Source organism: Formica exsecta, unplaced genomic scaffold (genome assembly GCF_003651465.1).
Source record: "Formica exsecta isolate Colony F162 unplaced genomic scaffold, ASM365146v1 scaffold34, whole genome shotgun sequence".
Lineage (NCBI taxonomy): Eukaryota > Metazoa > Arthropoda > Insecta > Hymenoptera > Formicidae > Formica > Formica exsecta.
The window spans coordinates 162604-178728 of record NW_021850653.1 but is presented as its reverse complement, the minus strand read 5'-3'; the positions used below and the strand labels follow the sequence as shown (position 1 = coordinate 178728).

The 16125-nt window shown below is 32.9% G+C and overlaps 1 long non-coding RNA gene across 1 annotated transcript in view; it reads right to left on the bottom strand.

Moving 5' to 3' along the window:
- LOC115238442 overlaps window positions 1–13816 on the bottom strand; it is a 27360-nt gene extending 13544 nt beyond the window's left edge. Inside the window, exon 1 of the long non-coding RNA XR_003884505.1 lies at window positions 12867–13816. This is a non-coding gene — a long non-coding RNA (uncharacterized LOC115238442). The remainder of the gene's footprint in view (window positions 1–12866) is intronic.
- Between the last annotated feature and the right edge of the window lie 2309 nt (window positions 13817–16125).

Below are 16125 nucleotides of genomic sequence, written 5' to 3'. Positions count from 1 at the left end.
ATATATATATATGTAAATCGTAAAAGTTTTATAAGAGTAAAAAGTGTAAAAAAATGGCATTGCAATAAATTGACTATAAAATTATGATGAAGAATAATTAATGTTGAGCTCTACCTTTTGGTCCTGCATGCTAGGATTAATATCGAATATTCTCGCAAAAAAATCAGATAGAACCGAACGGGACGGATATATGCTCGCGATTAGAAAGGGCGAAACGAAATTTTCCTTCACGAGTCGAGCCCGTGTATTCCGACTCACCGATTAATAATCCGATTACGGGATTGGCAAATATTTAATCGAATTCACAATACAGCTCAACTGCTGTCTGTTTATGCTCTCGTTTGTGTGGTGTGCGTAAATCGCGTACATACGTATAACGCATATGTGCGAGCGTAATCACGATATCGGCGCACTATGCGCATTCTGTCTTTACCTGCGAAATTTCGATATGATGAATAATCAAATTTGGAACAAAATAATGAAACATCATCGATATAGCAAGCGAGATTTTTAATCCGAGCGGACAAGAGAGCGAAAATAACCGTCTCACGGCGTGCGGCGAGAAATACGTGAGCAATTATATGCGCGCGACGTGGCGAGTCGAAATTTTCGATGTTTTATATCGCACCAATCAGCACTGAAAGTGAAACAATGCAGATAAACCCTCGTTCGTTGAAATTTTATTTTCGGCCCTTTGTTCCTCTAAATTGGCGTTTTCATCCAGAGTGCGTGACGCGTTCGAGTTGTTTGCTTTGAGAATTAATCGGATTTGGAAAAAACAGTCAACTTAAACGTTAATTGGTCCGTTAAAATAATATTGCCCGGGTCACGACCAGAATTATCTATTTTTGAAAATAAAATTCCTGATATAACCAGTATAGAAAATTATTATATAATATTTGCGGATTTTATTACAAACTAAAAACGAGAAAGAAAAACGAAAAAATAACGCAAAAGGGACGTGTTATTAATAAATGACAATATTTCATTATAAAGAAATAACGATTTGAAAAAGTATATTTATATTATCATCTGCGTATAGTATATTAAAGAAAAAAATTTATGATAATGTTATATAATACAGATTATAATTAGAATGCGATTGAACAATTCTGGCCATGATTCCATTGGACCAATGAAGGTTTAAGTGAAAAATGGATGCAAAATTGATCTAATGCTTCATATAATACCTTTTTATAAAACAGAAAGATAAACAAATATTGTTTCTAGCCAAGTAGCATATTTCTGTAAAAATTATAGCCGCAATATTTTCAAATGAATATCAATACATAATTACACGCACACAAACACACACACACACACACACACACACACACACGAGAAAGAAGATAAACCTATAAAGAATCAATAACATTGTATCCAGAGATCTGATCTGTGTTACTTCGAAGTAAATGGCTCCTTTAGGAGCAACTAAACCGGATAACTCATACTGATTTTATTGATTTTCTCAGCATGCGTGCGTGTGTGTATGTATGTATGTATGTATATATGCTTAGCTGCGTGTGTGTGTGCGCGCGTGCTCACACGTGTGTGTCCAATTCGTGCTCAATTGGAAAGATCGGGCGAAATCGATATGTATTTCTTATACGTCCTGACGAATCTCGCACGGAAAGAATAATCCACACTTTCAGATCGCGTAGATACTGCATCCATGTATTTTTTGTCTTTCTCTCGCGCATGGATCTTACGTGTCACTAGGATAAGCTACGAATTTTGACATCTCGTGATCCTAGATACGATTTTTAGCCGCTTATAAAGGGTAAAGCGAGATTGCGGACTCTCTTCGATATGTATACAGCGTCACAAAATGTTCCATGAAGGATCCACGGAATGTCATTGAGATCCTCTGGTCGCATTTTCCGGTTCGCGCAGCCGTCCAATTTCTCAGCGAGATTTCTCGGAGATAACTGACAGTTTGAGTGAACTTTAGCACGTGGTGCACGAGAAATCGCGCGAGAGATTGGATATCAGAACGGACTCAAATTACGAGAAGTTGAGGAAAAATCGATGCGAGAGTAATGACAACATTCATTCGGGGACATGAACTTAGATTTTTCCGTCAGGATAGTCTGCTTCGTTCCGGATGAATATTATTCTCGTGCAGAGAGAGAGAGAGAGAGAGAGAGAGAGAGAGAGAGTTCGCGGACGTACCGATCGAACTCCGATTACGCTCCTCTTTCACATATAAATTGTGAATTTGGAATCGTTGATAGATTAATAGGTACTTTATATTATATATATGCGTGCATGGAATATATCTCCGTTCGTTATAGCCACGAAAATGTCACAAGGTAGATCTCATCCCTATTTGCGATATCGTCTTTTTAATACAGTAAAGATACTAAAGTTACGTGATACACTGAAATAATATCTTAGATCTGAAATGGAACTTGCCATTTAAACTTGTAGCAAATATACATGAGACTTTAGTTGGTTTACCGAAAACTCTAATTTCCGTCAGTTTTATGGTGATGCGAAGATAAGAAGAGCGAAGGAGGAGTGTATTTGCGAGCGGGTTGGAGTGCGAGCAAAACAAAGCGATACGGGATTCATTTCGCCTTATTTGCGAAAATCGAGAGAGAAGGTGTGTGTGTGTGTATGTATGTATGTATGTATGTATATGTGTGTGTGTGTGTGTGTGTGTGTGTGTGTGTGTGTGTGTTTGATAATAATAATAATAATAATAATAATAATAATAATAATAATAATAATAATAATAATAATAATAATAACAATAATAATAATAATAATAATAATAATAATAATATTAATAATAATAATAATAGTAATTGTTCGCTAACGATGTTACGCCAAAGTTCGTACGAGTGAAGTAAAGTTTAAACTTGTCTGTACGTGTATAGGGACGTCGACATAGGGATACCTGTGCGTAAAAGTAAAAATATAAAAAGGAATTAACGAGAGAGAAAAATATAAAACCAATATTATCGCTATTTTGCATCGAGGAGTATTGTAAAGTGAGGATTTTTCTCGCCTTGTAATTATTATGTTTGTAAATTGTAGCCGATTGTTAGCCGCTATCAATGCGATTATACACGTAGGCATCCCCGAAAATCGGACTCGTATTACCCGGATCTAGCAGTCGATGAGTTGATTGAATATTAATTAATATATATACATAAAAATATATAAAGCTCATTTTTTGTAAATATTAATTTAAATAAATCCTATTGTAAAGATTGTATAATTTACATGGCGCACACACATCGTGCTTGATCTGTGTGTGTGTGTGTGTGTGTGTGTGTGTGTGTGTGTGTGTGTGTGTGTGTGTGTGTGTGTGTGTGTGTGTGTGTGTGTGTGTGTGTGTGTGTGTGTGTGTGTGTGTGTGACGCGTGTGTATGTGTCGATGCATGTGAGAGAGAGAAAAAGTACACGCACTAAATCGTTTTTACGCGCTAAAAACGAAGATCGTGTGTGCACGACGAATATATAATGTTAATATATATAATAAATAATGATAACAATAATAATAATAATAATAATAATAATATTAGAGACGCACGTTCCCACTCGGGATTAATTCAACGATGCTCGAGTGGGCAGTGGGATTAATATATATACATAAAAATATATAAAGCTCATTTTTTGTAAATATTAATTTAAATAAATCCTATTGTAAAGATTGTATAATTTACATGGCGCACACACATCGTGCTTGATCTCTCTCTTTTTTCTTCTATTCTTTTTTTTTTTATATGTGAGTCTCGTTTTTTGCATCACATACCACGTGTGGCTCGTATATATAAGACATTATGATGCCACACGTGCACTCCCATCCGCATCCTCTTCAATCCACTTCATCGTTCGCCACCGATCAGCGTGCGATCGTCGACCCGAATTCGCTTCGCGTTTCGCAATCACGAACGGGAGCGTCATGTAATGCGGCTCTTCCGCATGATAATATCACTGTTCACATGCGTATTTTACAACGTGCATTTTTGAAGATTCTATATTGACTGTATTAAAATGTATATCTATATCCCGCGTTAAACGAGATATTTGCCATTTTTTAGTCTCGAAATTGTTACAAAATACTTTAATGTTTATTTATTTCATTGTTACAATTCAAAGTTTTTATTTTATTAAGATAATTATTGCTTTTTTATAAGTTTATGATATTTATATAGACATTCAGATAAATGCAATTCATCAATTTATGATTAATTTGGCAGTATATTAAGAATGTTTTATATTTATTTCTCTAGATATTTATTCTCAAATATTTATTTTCATTTTGTAGTTTTTTCTCCCAGTTTTTTTTTGTATCCGATACATATATTTCTGAGTTCCAATATATATATATATATATATATATATATATATTCGTGGGTTTTAGGCATTGCAATCTGTCGTGTGTAATCCATGAAACAGCGCTGTTCGTGTAGCATTGTGATAAGCTCGAGAAGCAAGAGTGGACAAAGTCGGAAAAACGTATATTCATGATTACGCAATTGTCTCGGAAATGACAAGATTTGGATCTGCGTTCTATATTACACACTGTTTACTTGATACGATCAAGATTATTTTTTATCGGACAAAGAGATGGTCGCGGGAATCGATAATAACGCGATGTGATCAATGCGGATAAAATTACTGAGGACGTAACTCAAGAAACAAGTGGGTCGAAACTGCTTGCCGGAAACCGGGTTACTTCCGATTAGGATGTAAGTTCAACTCTCTCGAAAGGGGATCATATCGACCCGTGAAATTCGCAACCATGACACGGTATAAATTTCTAGAAAGCGGACTCGTTGCATACAAATGTGTAAATATCGTCGGGCGAATGATTGGTAATAACATCACACGCGCGTACACACACACGCGCGTTCAATTATTAATAATTACAATACGGTTATGTATTGTGTGAAAGTGGCAATTTTGAGTTTCTTTTTTTTTTTACCGAAGTTATTTAGGGACACAATTATATATATATTTCATCAATTCACAGCGATAATTAAAATTTCTCATTTGGAATTTAACTAACGTTGATGTTAGTCAAGTGGAAAATGACGAAGACACATTAAAATAAATTGGTCTGTGGATCAATTAAAACGTCTTGGTAACCCTAAACGTTGATGTCACTGACACCGACGTGCGACACAATGTAACGGTGCTGCTGGCATGACGACGGATACGAGATTTCGAGATTGTGTGATTTCATCTATATCGTTGACACACTCGGACGAGATGTACGGAGTGCTACTGCGTCAACGAAAGTTTATCACACGTTGTGCAACGGGAGAGTATATTTTTACTGTTCTTGGTAAATTATATTTAACTCTCTCCGTTTTAACACAGTGTCGTAAAACTCTCTTTCTCTCTCTTTCTCGATTTTAATTTTAATGACATATTTTCCGACGTGCAAACTAAAATTTAAAAAAATTTTTCCTAAAGAAAAATTTCAATATTAATTTCATATATATATATATCACTTTCAAATTAAAATCAATGATCATGAAACATATTGTATATTTCGATATTGATGCTTATCGCAATATAAAATTTAATTAATAATATTTAACTTTAATAAAATGCCATATATTCAATTCATAATATTAAATTACAAATAATACTAAATTCTCGAAAAAATATTAGTAACAAGTATATATATATATATATAATAATTAAATTTGATTAGTGAAAATATTTGATCGTTGCCGCATATTTCACATTGGATTCGAAACCAAGATAAAGAAATGGGAAATAAAAACAATTATACAATTAATTTTTATTTAATTTTTTCAAAATCAGCTTTTGCGTCGGCTAAAATTGAGGACGTTCTAATACTAATGTATATCGGTATTTCGCGGTGACGATAGCTGATGCCGCGCGACGAATTTCGAAAAATCCTCGAAATAGCATGACGATGGCGAGTCGAGAGAAAAGCCAACGGCATGACCTTGATACTACTATAGCCTGTCGGCGCGGCGCGGCTAAAATTGACACTCGTGGGGAGTGCCGAACAATCACAATATTACTACGATGTGTTACGAGTAATGTTTGAGCAACATAAAAATATATCTTCGGATATCTGATAAAATACTACCTGTTACGCGCAATGATACAGTTCGTCGACGTTTTTATTTCATCCATACCATTAAATATTTCTGTTTTCACGCAAAAGATATTTAGTTTTTCATAAACAATTCCTGTGTGCGTGTGTGAAAATATATGGAATTTTTTCAAATATAAACACTGCAATTTTTCTTATAGTATATTATTCTATTATCAATTTCACTGTTTCATAATTTGGTTTTATTGAAAAGAGAGAGAGAGAGAAATGTGGATAATTAAATTTAAATTTATAACATATATAGTTTACCCATTCTATCAATAATAAAATCATCTGTATATCCGTCATTGAATTTCAAGAGATTTTTATTTGTACGAGGCAATTCATCTACTTAATTTATGCACATTGTACTTTTGTTACATGACACAGTGCCAGGTGAGTCAAAATCCATAAATTATCAACACGACTCATAATTTGTGGTCAATGACATTTCATTAAGCGCATTCGTCAAATTTGATCGTATCTCCTTTGCGACCGCGCTCAAAGTGCACTTTTATCGAATGATGGAGAAGACTAACTTTCGCATCGTTGTAACGTGCTGGAAAAATTTATTCGAGTCTTATCAGTGATACTCGCGTTAAATCGTGTATATACTTGATTCGACATGCAAATAGTATGACTATCATCGCGGCATCTTATCACAAAATTATGCTTTATCACCGTTTAAACGTACGATTTGCTTTTACGTTTGTAGATAAAATCTTAAAAAAACGTTTTCTCGTCTGATTCTCTCTTTCACAGTCGGTAGATATTTCGTAGATTCGATATTGTATGGTCTGACGCGAGATTTCTCAAATATCTTATGATCATACGGCGGAATGTCATTTGTTCCTCATTATATAATTCATTGCATAGGATCCAATCTGTGTGTGCCCCACGCGTCGTCGCAAAAGAGAAGTATACGCGATCTATTGTTAGTTGTACAGCATTATAATTTACGGAGCAAACACTTGTTATACTCTTAAGACTATGGACGAACGAGATTAAGTTTCTACGAGTTCAAGTATGATAATCGATAAGACCTAGCTGGAAGAGCTAGGTTGATCGATTGTTATTTGATTCGTCAATATATCTTCATATCAATATATCTCATATACATTCGTGTATTATGTACAGTTCCATTAATTTTTACAATTGGCATAATTAAAGGAATTGAATATTAAATAAAATCACGTGCATATGAATTTTTGTGAAACTGTCGTTATTTTCAAAGAATGGACAGATGATCCAATTAAAAAAAAATTTTTTTCTTTGTCGCATGCACATACATATACAAGCGGGATCCAATTATGAACGGTGATATAAGTCGATCGACATTTCCTCTTCAACGTATTCTGTGAAAATGTTGATTTACATCATTTTTGCTTTCAACTCTCATATAACGCACGGATGAGATGAATTAAATGCCCATGACCGATCCAAAGTGCATTGCATACGCATGCAAGCGTTACATCGCTATATGACGTCCTCGTTATTCCTGTCACGGCAGTGGCGTACCGCGGCCATTCCCAGGATGCGAGGATTATATTTATATGCAAAGTGATTCTTTGTGTGTGTGTATGTGCTGTATATTGTGTATTATTGATATAAATCTATTTTACAATAGAGCTCTTTATTAGAACAGAAAGGATTTTCATCAGAAGTGAAACAATGCTATATCCGGCTATCCTCGTGATAATCAAGTCATATTGATGTTACAATAAATCAAGAAAATCTTGTTGTTGAAATACAACACGAGAATAGAATAAGAAAGCCGAATGCAAAAATGGCATAATTTATAAGGATAATCTATAATTTATAAGGATTGCAACACATTGACTCTACGACCGTCTTAAATAATAAACAACACACTCTTAAGTTATCAAAAAATATTTTTATAATCACATTCACACGCGCATTCTTATATAATTAATATTTCTCTCTCTCTCTCTCTCTCTTTATATTTGTTCTATAACAAAAATTTTTATTAAAGTATTATTTGTGCATATATTATATACATGTACTTTAGAGTAAAATTTGTAGAAATTCACTTTTGTTATACGTATTTTATATACGGTAATCAATATGTTCATCGCTAACGCGAATTAAAAATGTAAATAAAAAAATAGGCCTTATAAATTATAGATTTGTCTCTTATTTTTGTTCCAATCGGGAATATGTTTCGCGTATACACGTCTAACGACGAATCGTACTTCTCGTTTACGTTGCACGATGGTCAGCCTCGGTAGGCATCGCATGTAATGACAGGAAGACAATTTAAATGCCTAAGGCATATTCGACTCGACGAAACGAGTGTGCGTGACTTGCCAATTGTTGGCTACAAACTCCCGTTCGAGGGCACGAAGCGCGATTTTCATCAATCCGTAAATATACGCGCGTTTTTTAAAAGCCTCATCGCTTTCGATCATCATACAAAAATTCATATAATATTGATTTCTTTTTTTCAAATAATACATTTTCTTATATATTGCCCTATAAAATAAACGTAAAAACAAGATTGTGAGATGTAAAGTCAAATTAATTTAAAGATCAATATTTTTTAAGAAAAACTTCAATATACAATATTTTAACTAGCTATTAATTACGGTGATGCTTTTTTTAAATTTTAGATGCACATAACAATATTGTATGAATTTACAATTGAAAGACAATATATATACTGAAATTATGCATGCATTTAAAAATCAAATATTTTCAGAATATTAATTAAAAAATATTCATACAGATGCAAGCTATATAGAAATTTACAATTTTGCGTAAGAAATAAAATTGTGAACGATAGGGCAGTATATATATCATCGAAAAATCGTGAATTTATCTTTAGCTTTTCATCAATTTGCGTATACTTATTCTCAACAATTTAAGTGCAGATATTTTTGACAGCTCGTTGAATTGTAGTAGTACCATCTCTTACTTCAACGGCATGCTCGTATATATTCTCGACGAGCTTGCATAGTGCGGTCTCGAGATCGATTAGCTCTCGTTATCGCTGATTGATTTATTTATCATCTCCTATCGAGTAGCAGTGGCAAAGCTTAATTTGCAAATCACAGTGACAACTAGTTAAATACATACAGTTCCCATGTTCTTCATGACATTGCTCTGCACGGGAAATCCAAGTTTCTAACTTCCATATATTATCAATTATAAAAGAGAAAGAAAGAGAGAGAAAGAGAGCACAATATCACATTAAGCTAAGGCACATGCATATCTTCGATTAGTTAGTAAATCAAGTTGTAGCTTGATGATTCATGACCGCTATTGAGCGAAATTAATAGCATCTTATGCAATTTTTTAAGCAGGTTTCGAAAAATTTCAAATATCATTCATTTATTAAATATCAATCACTTATCGCGAAATTAAATAGCTAGAGACTTTTAATCATATCGCATTTTATCAAAAATTAAATTCATGTTTATGTTAAATCACACTAGTCGATACAAGATAATATAAGTGAAAAATAGAGAAACTATCAGGACAAACTCATAATAAATTCATATCAAATCCTAGCATTTTGTATTCAATAATACAGTATTGCAAAAATCGTGATACAAAAGATATATCTTTTTTAAGATCATGATTACTGTTTGCCATTCCTAAGAGTACCAAACGAGAGATCGAGTACGCGAGACTTCCGATCGTTTCGGCGAACGCAAAGATCAATACGAATCTGTAATAGTACGTGTAGAGCTAGCTATAAGCATGATTATGTTAGGGAATAGGACTCCGTGGATTCTTCAAGTATGCGATTTAAATGTTTCCGAGTGCAATCGTCTCGCCTGTTATGTTAAATAAGCTTTTTCGATACTAGCGATTTTTCAGCGTCTACCGTGGTAAGCTACATGTTGTGCAAACACCGCGTGTCTATGTAAAATGCACTGCTACAATGGATGATTAGTTAGGAGATATTTCAGTGGAGTACGCAACTACTTTAGAAGCAATAATCACGCGCGATTGTGACATGTACGATAGTTTGCATGGCTGTTTGTATTGCTCGTTTTATCCACAGTGAGTTCGAGATCAGTCTGGATCATTAATTCTGATTAGCATAGATTCTTTTAAATCATAGTTCTAACTGTAACGAGGCTCGATATAGTTGATTAAGATTGGCAACAATGAACAGATATTGGTATCGACAAAAACGGATTTTTACACGATGCTAAATACAGAATTGCCGTTTTAGCATCTCATGTATGGCTATTTCTTTCCTTTGCAAAAAAAATTAAAGTCTCTCTCGTGTCCTGATTCTCTCTCGATTTTTTACTTTCTAATAGTCGAATTTCGACTCTTACAATTAGATTAGGCGCCCTTAAGGACGTACCTGATGGAGAAGGATCTACGGCCGATCTTTCGGCTAGCCGACATTAATATACGGGTCGATCGTACATGTATAAGTATATAAGAGCGTGATGCGAGAGAGGTGGAATAAAGTGATATTCGAATCATGGTCGAAACTTGTCTGTGTGAATATATTCTTAATGGTACGAAAAGGAAATAGAAAAGATGTGTTTTAGACTGTTTGTATCTAAGCTAATTCGAACTAATTGTTTACGTATCCCTGTTACTTTTACGAGTGATTACGATAAATGCAAATAAATTAATTAAATAGTTATGCCAAATCTTTTTTATTTGCAGGTAATTGATTTTGCAAGGAATAATCTTTCCTGTAAACCTTGATATTCCCTTCCTGCTTCTTTCCCTTGCTGTTTAGTACAGGTGCAAGGTAAGTACGATTTATATGGAGAAAATAAATCGATTCAAAGGATGCAATTAATATTCTATATTAATACTATATTTAATGTTTACACAGTCACAGATCTTTTTCAATTTCATAATTATGATGCTGTGTCAATATTATGTATAACATTAAATAATTTAACTCCGGCAGGAAGAGTAATTTAAATAAATGTTTTTTACAACAATTATATCTATATTGATAACCGTCGATATTCAGTATATAAGACCGTAAAATATAATACGAATTTAAAAAAAATTTGTATTACTTAATGATACACATATAATCATTTAATTAAGTACATATCCAACATTTAGAAGAAAGATAATATCGATCAATCAATCATCAGTCAATTGTCTAAGTTCAATTTTGTTTGTTTTGCATGTATAAGAGTGTTGATAGATTATATAGGTATATAATACTTCAACAATCCATAACTCCGAGTTTTGTGGCAATATGATATAGTTGTACTGCGTCTTAACCTACTTACAGTCGTGCATAAAGAACTATCGAACGTATCATAATACGCCAAGAAGCGGAAGAAGCGTAGATTCAATGTTTTCCGTAGAAAAACAAGTTATTGTAGATAACTAAAGTTTCGCAAAATTATTATTATCTCTCTATTCTCTCTTTATATAATATTTTTATATATAATATAATATAATGTATGAGAAAATATAGTAATATATATAATTTTTATAATACAGTATACAGTAATAATTCTCTCACATACATACACACACACAAACATGCATATATACAGATATACATATACATATATTCTCATATATTTTAATATATATTACTCTCATCTTTTTGTAATATTGCTTCCTCATAGAGGAAGCTTTGTGAAATAGAAAAGATGTGTTTTAGACTGTTTGTATCTAAGCTAATTCGAACTAATTGTTTACGTATCCCTGTTACTTTTACGAGTGATTACGATAAATGCAAATAAATTAATTAAATAGTTATGCCAAATCTTTTTTATTTGCAGGTAATTGATTTTGCAAGGAATAATCTTTCCTGTAAACCTTGATATTCCCTTCCTGCTTCTTTCCCTTGCTGTTTAGTACAGGTGCAAGGTAAGTACGATTTATATGGAGAAAATAAATCGATTCAAAGGATGCAATTAATATTCTATATTAATACTATATTTAATGTTTACACAGTCACAGATCTTTTTCAATTTCATAATTATGATGCTGTGTCAATATTATGTATAACATTAAATAATTTAACTCCGGCAGGAAGAGTAATTTAAATAAATGTTTTTTACAACAATTATATCTATATTGATAACCGTCGATATTCAGTATATAAGACCGTAAAATATAATACGAATTTAAAAAAAATTTGTATTACTTAATGATACACATATAATCATTTAATTAAGTACATATCCAACATTTAGAAGAAAGATAATATCGATCAATCAATCATCAGTCAATTGTCTAAGTTCAATTTTGTTTGTTTTGCATGTATAAGAGTGTTGATAGATTATATAGGTATATAATACTTCAACAATCCATAACTCCGAGTTTTGTGGCAATATGATATAGTTGTACTGCGTCTTAACCTACTTACAGTCGTGCATAAAGAACTATCGAACGTATCATAATACGCCAAGAAGCGGAAGAAGCGTAGATTCAATGTTTTCCGTAGAAAAACAAGTTATTGTAGATAACTAAAGTTTCGCAAAATTATTATTATCTCTCTATTCTCTCTTTATATGTATTATTAAAGGATGTTTGATGTTGAATTTAGTGAGGATCGGTGAAAGAAATTATTTTAATTTTTATTTTGCTCACAAAGCTTTCTCTATGAGGAAGCAAAAATTGAAAAATCCGCATGCTTAAAGCAGCTTAAGCATTGTAAGATAAAATGATGAGGAAGCAATGTGCAAGTTTCTAATTTGCACAACTCTACTTGTTTTTTTATATTTTTTTTCGCAAAATTTAACATTTTATGTTATTCAGTGTTCACTGAAACAATCACTTATATGTCTCGTAAAGTACTTACCTAAGAGATTCATCGTCGTTACTCTCGGCGTCTTGATATTTCCGATGTTCCTCGAGCGCGTAAAGCTCCCGATTACACACGAGACACGATCCTGAACGTGTTTCTCGAGCTCCTCCCGGGAGCGCGAGCGTGAGTCAAGCGTTCCCGTTCCTAAACTAATTCTTCAATTAAGCTAGTTCCTCCGTCGAGGCCGTAAACACCAATAATTGCTACATTGAGCCAGTCGCGAGACGCTCGCCAAGACGACGACGAAGAACTACATATCGGTTCGCCGTCGATTTCCCAAGAAACTAGTTTTCCGAGACACACTGCAATCAGACATAAATGCTATCAAATGCGGTAGATCCAATCGACGAAGTATTCAACGGAGTGTATCCTTCACCTTGCACTTTAAGCAGTTAAACGAAGAACGGTATCTCCGTTTATGATTCTTCTTCGAGTTCTTCTTTTTGTCGAGATAGATGGTCGGACCTTACGTAAAAGATAGGATTGGTTTCCGCGGCTTGAGTACAAAGCAGATGCTCCTTTTCCTTTTTACCTGACGTTTACGGAAGAGTTCATGTTCTCGGTTCGTCGAAGGGGAACGCTCATCGTCGAGGTCTTTTGCGTCTTTCGACTCTGCCCGTCTCGCTTTCATCCTCGGCCTGTGAGACACTTCGTTAGTATCGTATGGTCTATTCGAGGTAGAGAGCTTGTTGTATGTAACGCGGTATCGTTGCAACTCGATCTTCGCGACGCGGTTACGCGTAGACACTTTTAGAAAATGTAAGCAGAAAATATAAGCTTCTCGTGTAACACAGTTTTATTTATATTCTTAAAGAGTCACTCATATTGTATCTTGATAATGTGATGTTAATTTAATAAAAAAATGCAAATTAGGATTAAAAGATATCAAAAGTTAAAAGGATATCAGTTAAGATTTCCTCTAATTCTTTCAATGAAGCCGCATATTATATTGTGCAATAAAATTACAAAAAATAAAAATTTAACAAAAAATATTTTATTTTACATATGTTTTCAAGATTTGTTTTGTATTTTTTTCTTTCTATTTCTTTCTCTCTCTCTCTCTCTCTTTCTCATCACGTGTTTCAATCATATATATATATACGTTCCTGATTGAAAAACGTGATGCAGTCTTCATTTTAAACATCTCAAAAAAGAAATATTTATTGAACGTACATGACATTCATCTTCCTGATATTTTCTTGCTTCCTGTACTCATGTTCCTATAACGTACAATCAGCCAACTCAAAAGTAGTCTGTAGTTATAGTTTATTATATGGTTTATTATATGTATAGAAGCTTAAAATGCAAAGAAGATGAATTTTTTTCTATATTTTAATTCACATTTGAAGACGGATAAAATATGGTGTAAGCAAGTACTCAACTGTATAAATTATGTAATGATGAGCTTGCCATGGATTTAATTAATTCAGTGAATTCCTTTCTTTCTTTCTTTCGGTATGATGATGTTGACAGAATGTTTCTGCTATGTCAAGATATAACTTTATATTTATATGTGCGTGCGTGCGTGCGTGCGTGCGTGCGTGTATGTGTGTGTATGTAATTCTCTCTCTCTCTCTCTCTCTCTCTCTCTCTCTCTCTCTATGTGTTACATTATATATTTTGAAGGCTGAATTTTGATTAATGTTTGTGCTTTCGTGTAGGAACCTTGGAAAAAGTTGCACAAAAGATTATTCAGTGTGTAGACACATATATACACATACATACAGGATTAAAAAAATAATATTCCATTCCTGAAATCCGCGATTCAAGCAAAATCAGCGAGTTCAAGGCAAGTTCTTTTTATATTATGCTGGAATAAGGAGTTATACCATTGGAATCTGATATAGAGTTTCAATAACGAATCTAGAATTTAGAATTTTAATTTTTTGCGATTGGAATATATTCTACGACACATTTTATGTTAGTTATTTGTAGAATCATTAATTTCTCTAATGACAACTATTACCTATTGACCACAATTTTTATTTGTAATATTTTACTCTTCAAAGGATTTATCCCAGAGCATTGAATAAATCACGTTATAATAAGAGGATGTAAATAGTATTTCACGCTCGTTTCGTTTGATATAGCTTTATTGTGATGTTTTTTGTTAATTTTTGTCAGGTATATCGAGAATATATATCCTTCGTTCAGAAATTTCTAGAGCTTCTGGTATGATTAAATGACATATCGAGTAAAAAAAATAAATATTATTTAATCGTATATTATTTAACAATTAGTGATAAAGAGTTACGCAATTTGGTTACTAAAGATTGTTTAATTATAGATATATTCTTTTTAGTTGCATTTGATATACTTATTTTTCTTTTTTTTTCGAGCATGTGTAAATATATACTCGTTTTATTTTAAATACAGGAAATGTAAAAAGAAATATAACTAAAAGAAGCGATACTATGGTAGAGCTAGCAGTGATTGAAAATAATTCAACAAAAATATAAATCGCTAATCTATACACACAAATATATATTATATCTCAGATCTATTTACACATATATAACTAAACTTATATTCATTACGAATCACACACATATAAATCTCAATCGAAAGTAATAATATCACATAATTCATAATATCACATGCATACCATAATTTATTTACAAAAAAATTTCGGGAAATTGTGACTTATTAGTAAAATTTTGAGAGTATAATCATTTTGAGAGTAATGACAATAATAAAGTATTAGAACGCGGATTAACTTCGCCTATAAAATACTATCATAGTTTTTCGTATATGTGCGTGCATATCCGACAATTTTGCTCAATTTAAAGTGCTAAGGTTGTTCGAGGACGAGGCTGTGTAAGGACGTTGACATTTTCTTTTATATCGGCATTGTCTTGGGATGTTGTATTAATCTAGTGTATGACAAAAATATATTATTTTATCACGATAATATATTTTAAATATAAATTTGGTTTAAATGCTTCTATAAAAAGTTTTTCGATGAATGCGTGTATTTTATTCCGTCAAAATATAATTACCGCGATGAAGTTGTTTGTCCATCTACTGAAACATTGATGTATGTCAGGAACTAAAACGAGAACTGGGTTTTCGTTCTCGTAATTAAAAATTAAAGCGCGCTTCGTCGCGCGCTGAAACGAAATGTCACGATTTTCGCGTGTATAGAGCGAAATATCTATTTTAAATCAACCATTTATTCTGGAACATGATAATTTTTGTATATCGCACAACGACAACTTTGATTAAAAGGAAAAAAAAAAAAAAATAGAGAATA